Here is a 17881-nt window from a genome sequence, read left to right as displayed (position 1 = left end):
GGTCACTTCCACCCACTGGACCTGCTTTCCCTTGGAAGAATCCCACTGAGAAAACGCAGCCTCTTCCTTTAGAGTTTCCACTCAAGTTCTTCCAACCATTCTCTGTGTGGTGTTGGGGTTTTTCATTCCTTTTATTTTATCATTTTCAACTTTGGGGCCATTCTTCCCTGGTGGAGCTTTATTTACGCTTTCCACGTTCCTCCTTCAAGCAGAATTTCCAGCAGGGGACCCAGTTCTCTCGTGGGGTCTACACACACACCGTGCTTGATTTATTGGTCCCACTTATCCTGGTTCTGAATAGATTGCTGACCTTTGACATATTTCAGCCTGAGTAGTCGACGGTCAGCACAAATAGCAAATTTCCGTAGCAATTAATTACATCTCCAAAGCCCCTTTCTGATAAATTCATGTTGTGTTTATGTGTGGACACAGAGCAAAACCTGGAAGAGCTGGGTGAATGGGTCGGACCCATTTGGCTGAACAAGAGGGCACCAGGGACTTATTAAAGCTCCATCTAGTGCTATGGAATCCTGGCCGCCACGGACACAACTTGGGGCGCTGGTGGGGTTGGAGGCAATCTGGGCTAACTCGCATTTAACATGTGAGAGGAAGCACTGACTCGGGTTAACTGTCCACACCTGAGCTGGATGCTGGGCTGGAGGCTGAAGTGGAGGCTGGGCCTCTTTAACAGAAGTGGAGTCCGGGGAACACAATCTTCTGGCCCTGGAAGGTGAACCCCAGCAAGTGGGCTCCACACTGCAGTATTCCAGTGGCCATGTATGAACCCAGGTGTGGCAGTTTCTAAGTCCTTGAGATCTTTGGATGAATGAAGAAGTAGGTGGATGATTCTTGCTCAAGCTTACTTTTCCAACAGAACTGAACTGTGTTTCTAGAACCATCTGCTTAGAACAACTGGGACTTCCAGTTAGAAAAGACCCTGATGCTGGGAAAGATTGAAGGCAGGAGAAGGGGACAGCCGAGGATGAGATGGCTGGATGGCATCACCGACTCAATGGACATGAGCTTGAGCAAACTCTGGGAAACAGTGAAGGACAGGGAAGCCTGTCTTGTTGCGTTTCATGGGGTCACAAAGACTGGGACACGACTCAGCAACTCAACAACAAAATGATCCATAACCAGTGTGCCAAGAATTTCTTGGATATCCCCAGATCTGATAACTGGGACAAGAGCAAATGAGCACCCCACAAGACAATCCTAAACGCCCTTGTTGCTTTCTAGTACCATATCAAGGTTACTGATTCATTTAAAGAATCCCAAAGGGCCTTTGACCTCAATTTTTATAATTTCCTCACTGAAATTCAAGAGAAACTTTCTAGCTGTTCCCTATTATTCCTTTGTTGCTCAGAAAAGTTAAAGTTTAAATGGAAATTCTCTTTAGAATTTAATATCTGTTCCCAAACATTCTCGGTTTAATTGCTAACTGATTCTTTAGAAAATTGAATCGCTATATTACATTGTTTTCATGCACCGATGGCCTGGGAAGACTTGGCAGAGGTCCTGTGAAAGTTAACAGCGTCTGTGTACCAAGCCGTGAGTGCCTGATTAGAGACATTTCTAGCCGAGGTTTTCCTTCTTTTTAATTTTTGTTCCTTTTCTTGCTTACATCCAACAGCCCTGCACTGGATCAGAATATGTTAAAACCAGGATGTGAGCATTGAAACTCCTCTCCAACTGCCTCGCTAGTCATTACTACTTATCTTTTCAGATGCACAAAGGAGCTTGCAGGGAAGCTCGGGAGAAGATTGCCAGGAGAAATATCAATAACCTGAGATATGCAGATGACACCATCCTTATGGCAGAAAGTGAAGAGGAGCTAAAAAGTCTCTTGATGAAAGTGAAAGAGGAGAGCGAAAAAGTTGGTCTAAAGCTTAACATTCAGAAAACGAAGATCATGGCATCTGGTCCCATCACTTCATGGGAAATAGATGGGGAAACAGTGGAAACAGTGCCAGACTTCATTTTTTTGGGTTCCAGAATCACTGCAGATGGTGACTGCAGCCATGAAATTAAAAGACGCTTACTCCTTAGAAGAAAAGTTATGACCAACCTAGATAGCATATTCAAAAGCAGAGACATTACTTTGCCGACTAAGGTCCGTCTAGTCAAGGATATGGTTTTTCCTGTGGTCATGTATGGATGTGAGAGTTAGACTGTGAAGAAAGCTGAGCACCAAAGAATTGATGCTTTTGAACTGTGGTGTTGGAGAAGACTCTTGAGAGTCCCTTGGACTGCAAGGAGATCCAACCAGTCCATTCTGAAGGAGATCAACCCTGGGGTTTCTTTGGAAGGAATGATGCTAGAGCTGAAACTCCAGTACTTTGGCCACCTCATGAGACGAGTTGACTCATTGGAAAAGACTCTGATGCTGGGTGGGCTTGGGGGCAGGAGGAGAAGGGGATGACCGAAGATGAGATGGCTGGATGGCATCACGGACTCGATGGATGTGAGTCTGGATGAACTCCAGAAGATGGTGATGGACAGGGAGGCCTGGTGTGCTGCGATTCATGGGGTCGCAGAGTCGGACGCGACTGAGCGACTGAACTGAACTGAACTGTTAGTTGAAAGAGCAGGGTGGGGTGATTCATGGACGCAGATTCCGTGTGGTTCTCACCTGCGGATGGCTGGCCTTTGGGAAGTCCCCTCCCTCCCTAGAAGCCACGACCTGTCTGCAGAGTCAGGACTTTCATCTGAGAGTCCCTGCATCTATGGCCCACGTTTCCACCTGGATGAATCATGGCTTTCCAGAAGAAATGCCCACTGATGATGGATCACTGGCCCGGACCAGGGCTTGTCACCTGGATACGCAGCCAGTGCTGGTCCACTGGCTGATTCTCTTCTTCTGGACGAATCCGAGGTTGACATTTTCGATAAAAAACCTTGAAGGCTTTCCAGGGTCCGTAGATGCTTTGCTCCATAATGAGGTACATGGGAAGTTAACGTGATTCTCCACTTCTCTTGGTGCTGAGGTTGGGGCTCCTGCCCTCCAGTGTGGGGGTCAGCCTCCAGCCCTGACTCTGGCTGAGCCTGTGACCCTCCTGGCCCACAGCACACATGGGGAGTGAGCATGGCGGGAACCCCTCTGTAGACCTCGGCCTCCACTGTGAGAACCGGCCAAGGTGAGGCTCTGGATGATCTTGGACTGTCTGAGGCCCCCGGGTCCACTGCTGAGGGCTCCGGGGACCCAGCACAGGTCTTCCTGTTCCCTGATGGTCTCTCATGCCAGATGTAGAAGGAGTCGGGCTGGAGCCAGCCCTGTTCACAGCCCCAGGGGGGAGCCATCAGAGCCCCTGAGCCCCAGGGCTCGGCTGCAGCCGCATGGTGAGCACGCTGTCCCAGCTCCAAGCTCCCAGAGGCCGCCCAGAATGAGGAGGGTTTGGTGCGGCCGGGAGTGCTCTCTCCATCGGGCCCAGCTTGTCCTGACTTCCCTCATCCCTTCCCCAGCAAACTGAGCTCCAGTGTCTGGGTGAGGAGCTGTGGCCTACTTGCCTTGGCGGCGGCCCCCTGTGCAGGGTGGAGGGGGGCCGAGGTGGGGGACAGAAGTGCTCCCTTCCTCCCCAGATGTCGGAGCTTCTAGGAGACTGAGATAGGGAGACTGATTTCGGAAACATTTAACTTACTCTGTGACTGGAGGCTGACTGAGCTAAAGGGGAAGTTCCTTGGGTGGGCTGGAGGCATAGCGAGAGGGGAGGAGGGGGAGGAGGAGGGGGAGGAGGGGGGGAGGAGGGGGGAGGAGCAGGGGGAGGAGGGGAGGGAGCGAGAAAGGAGGGCGTTAGGAGGGAGGAGCTCATGATCTCATCCTGCAGACAGGATGGCCAGGGCCCAGTGCTGGGTCTTCGGATAGCTCTGCCCGTTAGCCAGGGCCAGGTCTACAAATGCCTCACGCCTGTCTTTCCACGGGCCAGGGGAGAAACTGACATGCCACTCTGCGCAGAGTGGACTTGCACGCTGCAACTCCCGTCAGCTCCTGAGTCTTTACGAACAGTTACTCTGCTTAAACAGGGTGCCTTTCATCAAAAATGCTTTTCAAAAAAGGATCTAGTTTTTACAAAAAATTGCACTCAGTATAGTTGATTTACAATAGTGTGTTAACTTCAGGTGTGTGGCACACTGTTTCAGCTACACACACAGACACATTCTTCTTAGATTCTTTCCCCTTATAGGTTATTACTAAATGCTGAGCAGACTTCCCTGAGCTAGGCGGTAGGCCCTTGTTGGTCTACTTTGCATATAGTAGTGTGCGTGCATTAATCCCAAACTCCTAATTCACCCCCTTCCCCTTCGGTAACCATAAACCCGTTTCCTGTGTCTGTGACGAACATTTCTGTTTTATAAATAAGCTCCTTTGTATCTTTTAAAACATATCTTTTAGATTTAAAAATTGTATGGCAAAATGTTTATAAATTTACCATTTAGCTTAAAAGTTACCATTTTAACTCTTTTCCCGTGTCCAGTTCGAGGGTAGGCCATATGCTCACGTTGGTGTCATCATCTCACCGTCTGCCTCCAGAACCGAAACTCTGTCCCCACTAATACTCACGCCCTCCGCCTCCCCAGCCCTGGCAGCCACCCCTCCACTGTCTGTGACTGTGACGACTTTGGGCACATTATATAAGTGACGTCACACAGCACGTGTCATTTGCTGTCTGGCTTGTTCACTCAGTATCTCCGTGAAGAGATGCCCCACGTCCAAGGTAAGAGAAACCCCAGTGAAATGGCAGGCACTGAGAGACGGCTTCAGAGGGCAGACAGACGGAAACTACAGTCACAGCCAACTAACCACACTAATCACATGGACCACAGCCTGGTCTAACTCAGTGAAAGTAAGCCACGCCCTGTAGGGCCACCCAAGATGGGCGGCTCATGGTGGAGAGGTCTGACAGAACGTGGTCCACTGGAGAAGGGAATGGCAAGCCACTTCAGTATTCTTGCCTTGAGAACCCCATGAACAGCATGAAAAGGCAAAAAAATAGGATACTGAAAGAGGAACTCCCCAGGTTCTTAGGTGCCCAATATACTACTGGAGATCAGTGGAGAAATAACTCTTGAAAGATTGAAGGGATGGAGCCAAAGCAAAACAATACCCAGCTGTGGATGTGACCGGTGATAGAAGCAAGGTCTGATGCTGTAAACAGCAATATTGCATAGGAACCTGGAATGTCAGGTCCATGAATCAAGGCAAATTGGAAGTGGTCAAACAGGAGATGGCAAGGGTGAATGTCGACATTCTAGGAATCAGCGAACTACAATGGAATGGAATGGGTGAATTTAACTCAGATGACCGTTATATCTACTACTGAGGGCAGGAATCCCTCAGAAGAAATGGAGTAGCCATCATGGTCAACAAAAGTCTCTGAAATGCAGTACTTGGATGCAATCTCAAAAATGACAGGATGATCTCTGTTCATTTCCAAGGCAAACCATTCAATATCACAGTAATCCAAGTCTATGCCCCAACCAGTAACGCTGAAGAAGCTGAAGTTGAATGGTTCTATGAAGACCTACGAGACCTTTTAGAACTAACCACCCCCCCGCCCCACCAAATGTCCTTTTCATTACAGGGGATTGGAATGGAAAAGTAGGAAGTCAAGAAACACCTGGAGTAACAGGCAAATTTGGCCTTGGAGTACAGAATGAAGCAGGGCAAAGGCTAATAGAGTTTTGCTAAGAGAACGCATTGGTCATAGCAAACATCCTCTTCCAACAACATAAGAGAAAACTCTACACATGGACATCACCAGATGGTCAATAAAGAAATCAGATTGATTATATTCTTTGCAGCCAAAGATGGAGAAACTCTACACAGTCAACAAGGACAAGACCAGGAGCTGACTGTGACTCAGATCATGAACTCCTTATTGCCAAATTGAGACTTAAAGAAAGTAGGGAAAACCACTAGACTATTCAGGTATGAACTAAATCAAATCCCTTACAATTATACAGTGGACGTGAGAAACAAATTTAAGGGACTAGATCTGATAGACACAGTGCCTGATGAACTATGGACAGAGGTTCGTGACATTGTACAGGAGACAGGGATCAAGACCATCCCCAAGAAAAAGAAATGCAAAAAGGCAAAATGGCTGTCTGAGGAGGCCTTCCAAATAGCTGTGAAAAGAAGAGAAGCAAAAAGCAAAGGAGAAAAGGAAAGATATACCCATTTGAATGCAGAGTTCCAAAGAATAGCAAGAAGTGATAAGAAAACCTTCCTCAGTGATCAGTGCAAAGAAATAGAGGAAAACAACAGAATGGGAAAGACTAGAGATCTCTTCAAGAAAATTAGAGATACCGAGGGAATATTTCATGCAAAGATGGGCTCGATAAAGGACAGAAATGGTATGGATGTAACAGGAGCAGAAGAGATTAAGAAGAGAGGGCAAGAATATACAGAATAACTGTACAGAAAAGAGCTTCATGACTCAGATAATCATGATGGTGTGATCACTCATCTAGAACCAGACATCCTGTAATGTGAAGTCAAATGGGCCTTAGGAAGCATCACTACGAACAAAGCTATTGGAGGTGATAGAATTCCAGTTGAACTAGTTCAAATCCTAAAAGATGATGCTGTGAAAGTGCTGCCTTCAATATGCCAGCAAATATGGAAAACTCAGCAGTGGCCGCAGGACTGGAAAAGGTCAGTTTTCATTCCAATCCCAAAGAAAGGCAATGCCAAAGAATGCTCAAACTACCACACAATTGCACTCATCTCACACACTAGTAAAGTAATGCTCAAAATTCTCCCAGCCAGGCTTTAACAGTACATGAACCATGAACTTCCAGATTTTCAAGCTGGATTTAGAAAAAGCAGAGGAATCAGAGATCAAATTGCCAACATCCTCTGGATCATTGAAAAAGCAAGAAAGTTCCAGATGCATCTATTTCTGCTTTATTGATTATGCCAAAGCCTTTAACTGTGTGGACCACAATAAACTGGAAAATTCTTCAAAAGATGAGAATTCCAGACCACATTACCTGCCTCTTAAGAAATCTGTATGCAGGTCAGGAAGCAATAGTTAGAACTGAAAATAGAACAGCAGACTGGTTCAAATCAGTAAAGGAGTACGTCAAGGCTGTATACTGTCAACTTGCTTATTTAACTTCTATGCAGAGTACATCATGAGAAACGCTGGGCTGGTTGAAGTACAAGCTGGAGTTGAGATTGCCGGGAGAAATATCTCAGACATGCAGATGACACCATCCTTTGGCAGAAAGTGAAGAAGAACTAAAGAGTCTCTGGATGAAAGTTAAAGAGGAGAGTGAAAAAGTTGTCTTAAAGCTCAACATTCAGAAAATTAAGATCATGGCATCTGGTCCCATCACTTCATGGGAAATAAATGGGGAAACAGTGGAAACAGTGGTTGACATTATTTTTGGGGGCTCCAAAACCACTGCAGATGGTGACTGCAGCCATGAAATTAAAAGACGCTTATTCCTTGGACTTCCCTGGTGGCTCAGACGGTAAAGCATCTGTCTCCAATGCGGGAGACCTGGGTTCAATCCCTGGGTTGGGAAGATCCCCTGGAGAAGGAAATGGCAATCCACTCCAGGGCTATTGCCTGGAAAATCCCATGGATAGAGGAGCCTGGTAGGCTATAGCCCATGGCGTCGCAAAGAGTCAAAGAGTCGGACACGACTGAGCGACTACACTTCACTTACTCCTTGAAAGCAAAGTTATGCCCAACCTAGACAGCATATTAAAAGCAGAGACATTACTTTGTCAACAAAGGTCCATCTAGTCAAGACTATGGTTTTTCCAGTGGTCATGTATGGATGTGAGAGTTGGACTATAAAGAAAGCTGAGTGCCGAAGAATTGATGCTTTTGAACTGTGGTGTTAGAGAAGACTCTTGAGAGTCCCTTGGACTGCAAGGAGATCCAACCAGTCCATCCTAAAGGAGATCAGTCCTGGGTGTTCATTGGAAGGACTGATCCTGAATCTGAAACTCCAATACTTTGGCCACCTGATGCAAAGAGCTGACTCATTGGAAAAGACCCTGATGCTGGGAAAGATGAAAGGCGGGAGGAGAAGGGGACGACAGAGGATGAGATGGTTGGATGGCATCACTGACTCAATGGACCTGCGTTTGGGTAAACTCAGGGAGTTGGTGATGAACAGGGAGGCCTGGCATGCTGCGGTCCATGGGTTTGCAAAGAGTCGGATGTGACTGAGCGACTGAACTGAACTTTCACTTTGCATGATGTCTATAAAGTCTCTCCCAATTGTAACATATGTCAGAATTGCCTTCCTTTTCAAGGCTGAATAATCTTCACTTTATGGATGAACCACGTCTTGTTATCCACACAGCTGTCAATGGACACTTGGCTGTTTCCACATTTTAGCTGTGAATAACGCTCTGAACACTGATGTGCAAATATCTGATTGAAGCTCTGTTTCAGTTCGTTTGGATGTATACCCAGAACTGGCTCATATGGAAGTTTTATGTTTATTTTTTGAAGAAATTGTCATACTGCTTTTCACAGCTTAAGTATGTCTCTTCTTTTAATGGTAAAAAGAAGCTCTGACCGTGTGTCATTTGGGGAATGTTGATCAGATTGTGCTTAGAGCAAGTGCATCCCTGCACACTTTTAATTCAGGAACAATGACACCTTTCTCTCTCAGCTGTTGAAGAGCAAGCCCTGATGCTTCAAGGTTATGATGTTTGCCATTTGATATTACAAAGGAAATTTCTAGGAATCAGTCTGAATTCTTCGTTTTAGGTACGAGGAGCCCAGGAAAAATGAAGCAGATCTGAGAATAGGTGGTGATAGAAACATGACCTTCATTTTACAAGGCTTACCCTTTAAAAATCAAATTAATCTTTTAAAAGCTGTTTCGATGGGGCCACTTTTAAAGTCTTTACTGAATTTGCCACAGCACTGCTTCTGTCTTATGTTTGGATTTTTTGGCCTCAAGGCATTTGGGATATCGCCTCCTTGACCAGGGATAGAACCTGGACTCCCTGTGGTAGAAGTTGAAGTCCTAAGCACTGGACTGCCGGGGTAGTCCTTCAAATTGGTTTTTAATACATAACAATTCACCTGGAACAGAACTGAAAAGATATAAAAGGAAACAGCTCTAACAGATATAAAAAGAAGCAGCTTTCACTCAGCCCTGTCCTCACCTGCGCAGCAGAGTGCCTTCCTCAGTCCCCCAGGCTTCTCAGCTTCTTCTGTTGTCCTGGGTGCCTCTGTGCACATACAATCCAGAATGTGTATATTAGTTCTTCAGTTCTTAATTATGCAAACATACCTTCCTATACACCTGACTCTGTACCCTAACAGTACACTTGGAAGACTCATTTATATCAATTCATAAAGAGACTCATTTTCTCTGTAATAGTTGCCCAGCACTCCATTATTTATAAATCATTTTAAAGGGAAATTATTCTTTAAATATTGTATTTCTGATTTAAATGGGGACTGGGGCTCTAACTGCCAGAAATCTCGAGCAAGGAGTGGAATAACTCAAAAGCATTTGGGAGGAAGGCCTTTCTGGGGAAAATTGCCTTGAAATGCAGTCTTTTTTTAAAAAAATATTTTATTGAAATCTAATTTAATACAGTAAAGCACACATATCGTTAAGTGTGTGCGTCCTGGACTTTTATGGACTGAACACACCATGAAATCAACATTCCCGTAAAACATGGGCCAAGCTTAGCACCCAAAGAAAGGTGTTTTTTCAGCAGAGGGCTTTCTCTGCTATGCTCTGTGTCTGAAAAAACTGAAATTTCAACTCTGAGGCAGGCTTGTTGGCACCACGTGTGGGTCAGATCTGGGTCTCCCTCCTGATACTGGCCAGGGTGCTTGGCTTTCCCCAGTCAAGAGAAATTGATCAGAGGCCAGGCAAGAAATTCAGGCAAGGCGGTAGCAGGATCTCTTGGTCGCTCTCGAGGCGGGGCGAGCTTCTTTCTTGCCTGGGGTGAGGGTGGGGGTGGGTCCGGGGGCGGTCTGGAGCGGTGGCTTAGGTGGTCTGCCCACCCCTTTGCTGGTGGTGTGTGCAGGGGGCACCTTGCTTTTTCTCCCAGCTCTTTAGAAGTGGAAGCTGGGGTCTTGGTCTTTTTGTATCTTGTAGGTTTCCCACGTGGCCAGTGGTAAAGAATCCACCTACCAATGCATCAGATATCCAATTCGATCCCTGGGTTGGGAAGATCTCCTGGAGAAGGGAATGGTTACCCACTCCAGTATTCTTGCCTGGGAAATCCCATGGATGGAGGAGCTGGAGGGCTCCGGTCCACGAGGTCACAGACACCACGGGGTGACTGAACACATGCATGCGGGTGGTGAGAAAGGGGGTCTTTCCGTGAAGACACATAATCAGCGCAAACTGAGTGTGTTGTGCAGTGAGGGGGCTGGGCCTGCCCGGCTGACAGTGGTGCCGGGGGGTAGGGGGCCCCAGAATCCTCAGGTGTAGCGTCCCAGGACCCCAGGGAGCCTGCTGACGCGGCCCCCCTCTGGGTGGTCTTGATCAAGCCCAAACGGGGAGACCAGACACCGAGGAAGCTCTGGGGTCTGTTCCTGGCTCCTCCCGACCCCCGGTCTCTCCCTGGAGCCTCGATGCTCACGTTGGGCAGGGGCGCTCCCTCTGCCTGCAGGCTCATGGGGGCTCTGTCACTGAGGATGAGGCCTGCCCTTCAGGGAGGTGACCATGTTGGGAGAGAAGGGTCCAGGAAGGGTGGGCCCTGCTGAGTGGGGTCCAGGGCTGACAGCAAGTGCCTGGAGGGTGGCAGGCGGGTGACGGCCTGGATGACACAGGCTGGCGATGCCCTGGGTGCGTGAGGGTGAGCTGAGGTCCCCAAGGGGCCACGTGGTCAGCTGACAGTGTGAGCACATAGCTGGTGTCACTGGGTGTGACCTGGCCTGGGGGGCGTGCTGTGGTCAGCACAGCAGACCCTGAGAGGGTGCTAGCTGGCAAGGAGCCTCACTCACAGGATGCTGGCTGCTCACCAGCCTGCTTCCCATGTCCCTGCTTCAGGACCGGCACTGGGAGAAGTGGTCCGGCTCTGAGTCTGGGGTTTGGGTGGTCTGGGATGTGAAGCAAAGCTCCCTCCAGGACCTCCTCCACAGCCCCTTGGCTTCTGGAGCTTTCCATGGGTGGTCCGCACCTCATTACTGGACGGAGCTCCCCCAGCTGCAGGGGACAGAGGGTGCTCTCCGTTCTCTGGAAGGACTAGATGGAGGTCCACACAGACCCCGCTGAGGAGGGCCCTGGGCTCCCGCTTGTCCTGCTCGGGGTCTGGGATATGTTTCCTGGCTCAGCCTTGCTCGCTCCTCCCTGATGACCAGGGAACCCAACCTGTGATTCCATCACCAGGTCAGAGGGGAATAGTGAGGGCATGTCTCTACTGACCCCCAGGACACCACTCCGCACCCCACCCGGAGGGTGCCAGCCAGCATCTACAATGACCCCTGGCATCCCTGCACGGCCAGGAGATCCTTCTGGAGCTGGGGAGGCTGGAAAGACTTGTTCCTCGTCTTGGGCCCCATGGCTGAGGGCAGGGGCGTCCAGCTCCTCGAAGGTTCCTTTTGGCTCTAGACTCTTCCCACCCCTGGAGGCAGGTTGTCTTAATGATGACGATGCCGCACACGCCAAGTGTGACCAGTCCAGGGGAAGAGCCTGTCCCCAAGTGGTGCCCCTCACGTGGATACGGGAAGACACACTCAGTTTTGCCTGAAGAGCCAGGGCGACGGGCCTCACTGTGGGCAGCAGAGGGGGGGACCTCTCAGTGACCAGGGTGGGGTTGTCCTGCTGTGCCCACGGTGCCCACGTTGTGGTCCCAGCATGATGCTCCAGGCTCCAGAGAAGAGTCTTTTCACAATTGCTCCAACTCTGAATCCTTGAAGCTACATACCTAGAAATCTCTTTCCAAAATCATATTATCCTTCTCAGAAACCTAGTAAATGTCACATTAAGTGCAATTGTGCTTAAGAAGTTAACTATCGTTATTAATTTAAATTAAATCAAATTCGTAGTTTCACTTACAGACTTAGTTAAATTCCCCATATAACTAAAGCTGCATTTCTAAACTAAATAACCTGGAGGAGGGCGTGGCCACCCACTCCAGTATTCCTGCCTGGAGAATCCCTTGGACAGACGAGCCTGGTGGGCTACAGTCCGTGGGATCACACAGAGTCAGACACAACTGAAGCGTCTTAACGTGCACGCACAAACTAAATCATTCCACTTTCTCTCTAAGAACGTCAAGCACCCAATAGAATAAGTACAGAAACCTGACAAGGAAGATTTTCTGAGTTATTGCAAATTGAAGAATGAAGGATCAGTCTTACAGCTCACAAAGATCAAAATGCGGTTTCTCTGCAGTGGTTCAGCCCCTCTAAATGTCAAGGGTGCCCGATGGTCCTGCCCTCAGGAGTGCTTGGGGCAGGAAGCTGAGTCGGTGGGTTTGGCCTCCTTCCTGACCATACTCCCTTCTGACGCAGCCCCTGGGGCTGAGCGGTGCCCTCAGTCGTGTCCTCTCATGGGCCCTGGGAGCATCTAGGGGGACGAACTGGTGCAACAGAAGGGCTTGCAGACATAGTTGCCCTGGCAACCAGAGGCTCCGCATGCACGTTGGAGGGAAGGGTCAGCACAAGTCAGGCCCCAGACGTCCTTCTGAGAGATCTGAGTCAATGGCCTCCAGCCAAGTGGCAGCTAATGTCTTGTGATGACTTTCTTTGCTGCCTGGTGAGTCCTGCAGCCTCACTGGCCCATGGCACTTCATGCACATCCGTGGGATCGCCATGCGTCTGTGGGCTCCATACCTCCAGTTCCCCCATCTCTGCCCCCCAGGGCCCGGCTCTGAGGACTCATGTCTGCCCTCAGGCAGGCCTGGACATCCTGGGGAAATAGCACCGCCTGGGAGATGCTGGGCCTGTGCTTGCGTGACCGCTCAGCAAGAGGCGAGAGTGGGGGCAGTGGGTGCGGAGAAGACGGGAGAGGAGGGGAGAGGAGGGAGAGGAGGGGAGGGGAGGGAGGGGAAGGGAGGGGAGGGGTGCGGAGAGCTGTGGGAGAGGGTCCCAGGGCTGTCAGCAGGGGCAGGACTCCCATCCGCCTTTGCCTCTGTGGGAGCCCAGCTTAGACATAAGTTCAGAGTGAATGAGCAGCAGGACCTGAGGCAGACAAGGAGAGAGAGACCCTGCGTCAGGACTGGGGGTTGGGGGATGGCGGCATCCTCACCAAGGTGGTGGGCGCAAAGGGGACTTTAAAGGAGACGGAGGGTGTGTGACGGAGGGGTGAGCTGGGGGTCCAGTAGACCATCTGATGGTTCAGTGGAAGGATACCCAAACTCCTTAACATGGTTGCCCTGGAAACCAGTGTCTCCACATCCACACCCTGAAGGGAAGGGCTGGCTCAAGTCAGGGCCCTGGACATCCATCCTAGTGATTGATACATGGGTCTGGAGCTCAGGGGAGAAGCAGTGGTGGTACCACTTTCTTTTTTTTTTTTAATTTATTTATTTTAATTGGAGGCTAATTACTTTACAATATTGTAATGGCTTTGCCATACATCAGCATGAATCTGCCACAGGTGATGTTGTTTAAACTCCAGGCGGGGTGAGGAGGGGAAGGTGGGGCCTCTGGTCACAGCAGATTTACAGTCCAGCAGGGAGAAGGGGCCAGTAAAGAAAGATCTAGAAAGGCCAGCTGGATGGGGGGTGGAGGAACAAGCCAGAGGGTCTTCTGCCCCAGGGGTCTCCTGGTCAGGGAACCATGGAATGAGCCAGGGACCAGAAGCACATGGACCCGCGACCTCGGGACTCAGGACATGGGGTGACGGCCTAGAACCTGGCTCCCTGCCAACTCCACGACCGTGTGAGGGTGAGCTCCTCTCTCCCCAGCCAGCTGCCTTTTCTGGATTTTTCTCTGGCAGGCCATTTGCCCAACGCCCCTGACTTCACCTTTGCTTCATTTCCTCTGCTTTTTTTTTTTTCCTTTTGACCCACCCACTGCTTTCTGGTAAAGTTTTCTTTTTATAAGAAGAAATCTGACATCCATTTAGCTCTTTCATAACATCTAAGGGAACTGAGCCCAGCTGCTCTGTGTCCTATAATTAGGTCTCTGGGCAGTTTCAGAAAAGAAATAACCGCACGTTCCCAAGCCCCTTACAGAATTTCCTGGGAAAATGTGATCGTGCGTCCTTGGGAAGCCAGAGTGCCCACCCCCAGCGAGAGTTGGGGCAGGGGCAGGGCCCCCCTGCAGCCCTTCCCCTTGGCCTGTGCTGTGAAGGCATGTCCCGGCCTGGCTTGCGGGGGCCCCGCCCCAGCCTGCAGCCCCCAGGGCTGTTCTCAGGCTCAGGTCTTGGCCGGGGGCAGGGCAAGAGCTGACGGATGGTTCTAGCTCCAGGCAAGATGCCGGGAAGCCCAGGAGGAGGGTCGTTTTTCTTTCTTTCCCCATGTTGCCGGGTTTCTATACCCTTCCACAGGGAGCACATTAAGCATAGAAGTGGACCCCCCCCATCCTGGGGGTCTGGCTGGTCTGTTTCCCTGCCCACACTGGGAAGAGCCAGCTGGAGACCCCTCGCTGGAGACCCCAGGTTAACATGGCGGTGACTGCACTCGGCCCAGCTTGGTGCTGGGAGGGCCATGTCAGAGGGTCCAGGGCTGACACACGTCCTGGACCCGCTCCCCATTCTGCAGCCTCTGGCCGTCCCCTGGCCACTGGGCACCCCTGTCATCAGAACTGGGCTTCCCTGCTGGCTCAGTGATGAATAAACCCCCCCCCCCGCCCCCCACCAATGCGGGAGATGTGGGTCTGATCACTGGGTCAGAGAAGGAAATGGCAACTCACTCCAGTATTCTTGCCTGGAGAATCCCATGGACAGAGGAGCCTGGCCGGCTACAGTCCACGAGGTCCCAAAGAGCTGAACATGACTTAAATCATCAGAACCCACCTCAACAGTGACAAATGATTGTGTGTTTTGTGTCCTGCCACCAGGGACATCCTGGAACCTGGGGCCTGACTGCTCATAAGCCTGGGCTGGGACTTGGGCCCCGGGAAGCCCCTGGTGGGGTGCAGCTCACAGGGGGCCTATGGGAAGCCTGTTTCGTCAGCCTGGAGCCAGCTGGGAGTGCACTTAGCTACAAGATACAGAGCACTTGCTTCCAAGGCAATGGGGGTGGGGCTGCCTTTCCCCACCAAGTCCTGAGGGGCGTGGCCAGTGTGGCTCAGTATCTCACAGCAGAAGGGAGGAGATGGGAAGGGCGGTGCCAGCAGGGTGCACCCCTCGTGAAGAGAGCAAAAGCTGGCCAGTCTACCACGTCCATCTCATTGGCCAAACATTTGCCAGGCTGCCGTCCCAGCTTGGGGGGCGGGGGATGGCTGGGAAGTGAGTATCTGGTGGTCACTCTGCTGACGGGACAGAACTGGATCCATTAGCAGGAATGAGGGTGGGTAGGGGGACAGGCGGACAGCTGACTGTGTGCCTGTGTGTTGCTTCATATGTCCCACAAGTGGCCTAATGGCCACGGTGCCAAAGGACCATCGTATTTTTGGCAAAGAAGGAAACTGTGACTGGAGGAGGTAAGCCCCTGGCCCAAGGCTGCCCTGAGGAGGAGAGTCGGGTTCAGGTCTGTCCGTCTGACTCTGTCCTTCCAAGTGCTCCAAGACCTCCTCAGCTCCAGTTCACACGCTGCAGATTCACAATGCTCACAGACGCACACACACACAAACGTGCATATGTATGCATGCACACACACAAATGCATGCACACGTGCGAGCATGTATGTACATGTGTATACACGCACACAATACATGCACACACGCACATGTGTATGCACGCACACGCACACACACAGCACACACAAATGCATGCACACGCACGAGCATGTATGCACATGTGTATACACACACAATACATGCACACACGCACATGTGTATGCACGCACACGCGCGCACACAGCACGCACACATGCGAGCATGTATGCACCAGATGTGTATACACGCACACATAATATATGCACGTGTGCACATATGTATGCATGCACATGCACACACAGCACACACACATGCATGCACACGCGTGAGCATGTATGCACATGTGTATACACACAATACATGCACACACGCACATGTGTATGCACGCACACGCGCACACACAGCACACACACATGCGAGCATGTATGCACCACATGTGTACACACGCACACACAATACACGCACACATGTGCGTATGCATGCACGCACACACATACACATGGTACACACAAATGCATGCGTGTATACCCGCACACACAGACAGATATGCACACGTGTACATGCGTGCACACACAGGTACATAGGCACATGCACACAAACATACACGTGCGCACACATGCATAAGCACCTATGTTTTCACGTAAGTGCATGCGCAAACACGCATCCGTGCCTCTGCAAGCCTCGTGAGAGCAAATCTCCTTCTGGCCCCACCTCTGGATGAGCAGCTGGTTCGTTCTGCTCAGAGCCCTGACTTCTCCACCCTCAGACACCTGGACAACCAGGTAGGTCTCCCCATCTTGGTTACTTTTGTGTGCTTTATTTATAGTGCTTGGCAGAGAGTGATTGTCTGATTATTGATGGATCTATTTGTTTAGTTCTGCCTCAGGCCACCCAAAGGCAGCAAGCAGACAGTGACCCAAGAGGTGACGTCAGCCACGGCAAAGACGCCGAGGGCCGGGAGCGGCCCTGCTAGACTGTGAAGCCTGCAGCTGGCCTTCGGGCATCTCCACGCTCACGGCCGCGGGCTGAACGCGCCCCCAGAGTCACATGTTGTGACCCTAGCCGCAGTGCGGTGGTGTCAGGAGAAGGACCTGGGGCCCCGTGAGAGACCCCACGGAGAGCTCTTGGTGCCCCACCCGTTAGGACACAGGGAAGGGACGGCAGCCCACACCAGGTGACCTCCGCTGACCCCTCGACCCTGGACTGCCAGGAATAAACATCATTTCAGGCCTGCCGTCTGGGGCACTTCGTTGCAGTGGTCTGAAGGCACTTAGGCGCTCACCGTGTGACCTTCAACAATCACCCCACCTTTTTTCTCGCCTCTTCCTCTTCATCTGAAAAACTGAAACTCACTCATTTGCTCAACAACTCTTTATGGTGCCTCTACTCTGCCATGAGCGCGGGATGCAGCTCGGAGCCACTTGGGACCGGCTTTCGTGGGCTGCTTCTGTGGAGGCAGGAGACAGATGTACCAGGGCCCTTGCTCCCTGGACAAGAGCTCAATGAGACCATGAGGGCGGGGGTGTGGATGACCATCAAGGGTGACCTCGCTGGGCAGATCCTCCAGGGTCTGAGGGAATGAAGGGACCAGCCTCAGTTATTTGGGTGAAATGCATTCCAGGCGGAGGGCAGCAAGTGCAAAGGCCCTGGGGCAGGAGCTCTGCTACAGCTGGGAGGCCAATGTGAGCAGCTGAGGTCACGGGCTGCAGGTCACCCATGGTGTTCTTGGCTGTGGTATGGATTTCTGACTTAGCTCTGAGTGAGGTGGGAAGTGAGACAGTCTTAAGAGGAGGAGGGTCACATGACGTGTGTGATGGTTGAAAAGGATCCCTCTGGCCAAATGGAGGCTGGACATAGAGGCACAGGTGAGGGGGCGGGCGGGAGGGTGGGATCCCCTGTGGAGGTGACCGCGAGGGCATCAGAGCTTGATGTGCTGGGAGGAGGCCTGTCAGGACTGCCGATCGATTGGCTGATGGGGCTGCCTTTCAGGGGCTGCTGCTACTGGAGGCAGGACACAGGCGTGTCAGCTGACGGCTGACAGGGGATCGCGGCCTCGCCCAGGTTCTTGGCCGGAAAAGCTCAGTGCTGTTTACTGAGATGAGGATTCAGGTGGGGGCAGAGGCCGGGCAGGCGCGAGTCCAGGTGGGCGTGGAGCACGTGGTGTGTGATGA

This window comes from Capra hircus, chromosome 3, assembly GCF_001704415.2.
Source record: "Capra hircus breed San Clemente chromosome 3, ASM170441v1, whole genome shotgun sequence".
Lineage (NCBI taxonomy): Eukaryota > Metazoa > Chordata > Mammalia > Artiodactyla > Bovidae > Capra > Capra hircus.
The sequence above is the reverse complement of the archived record's forward strand: the minus strand, read 5'-3'. Positions refer to the sequence as shown.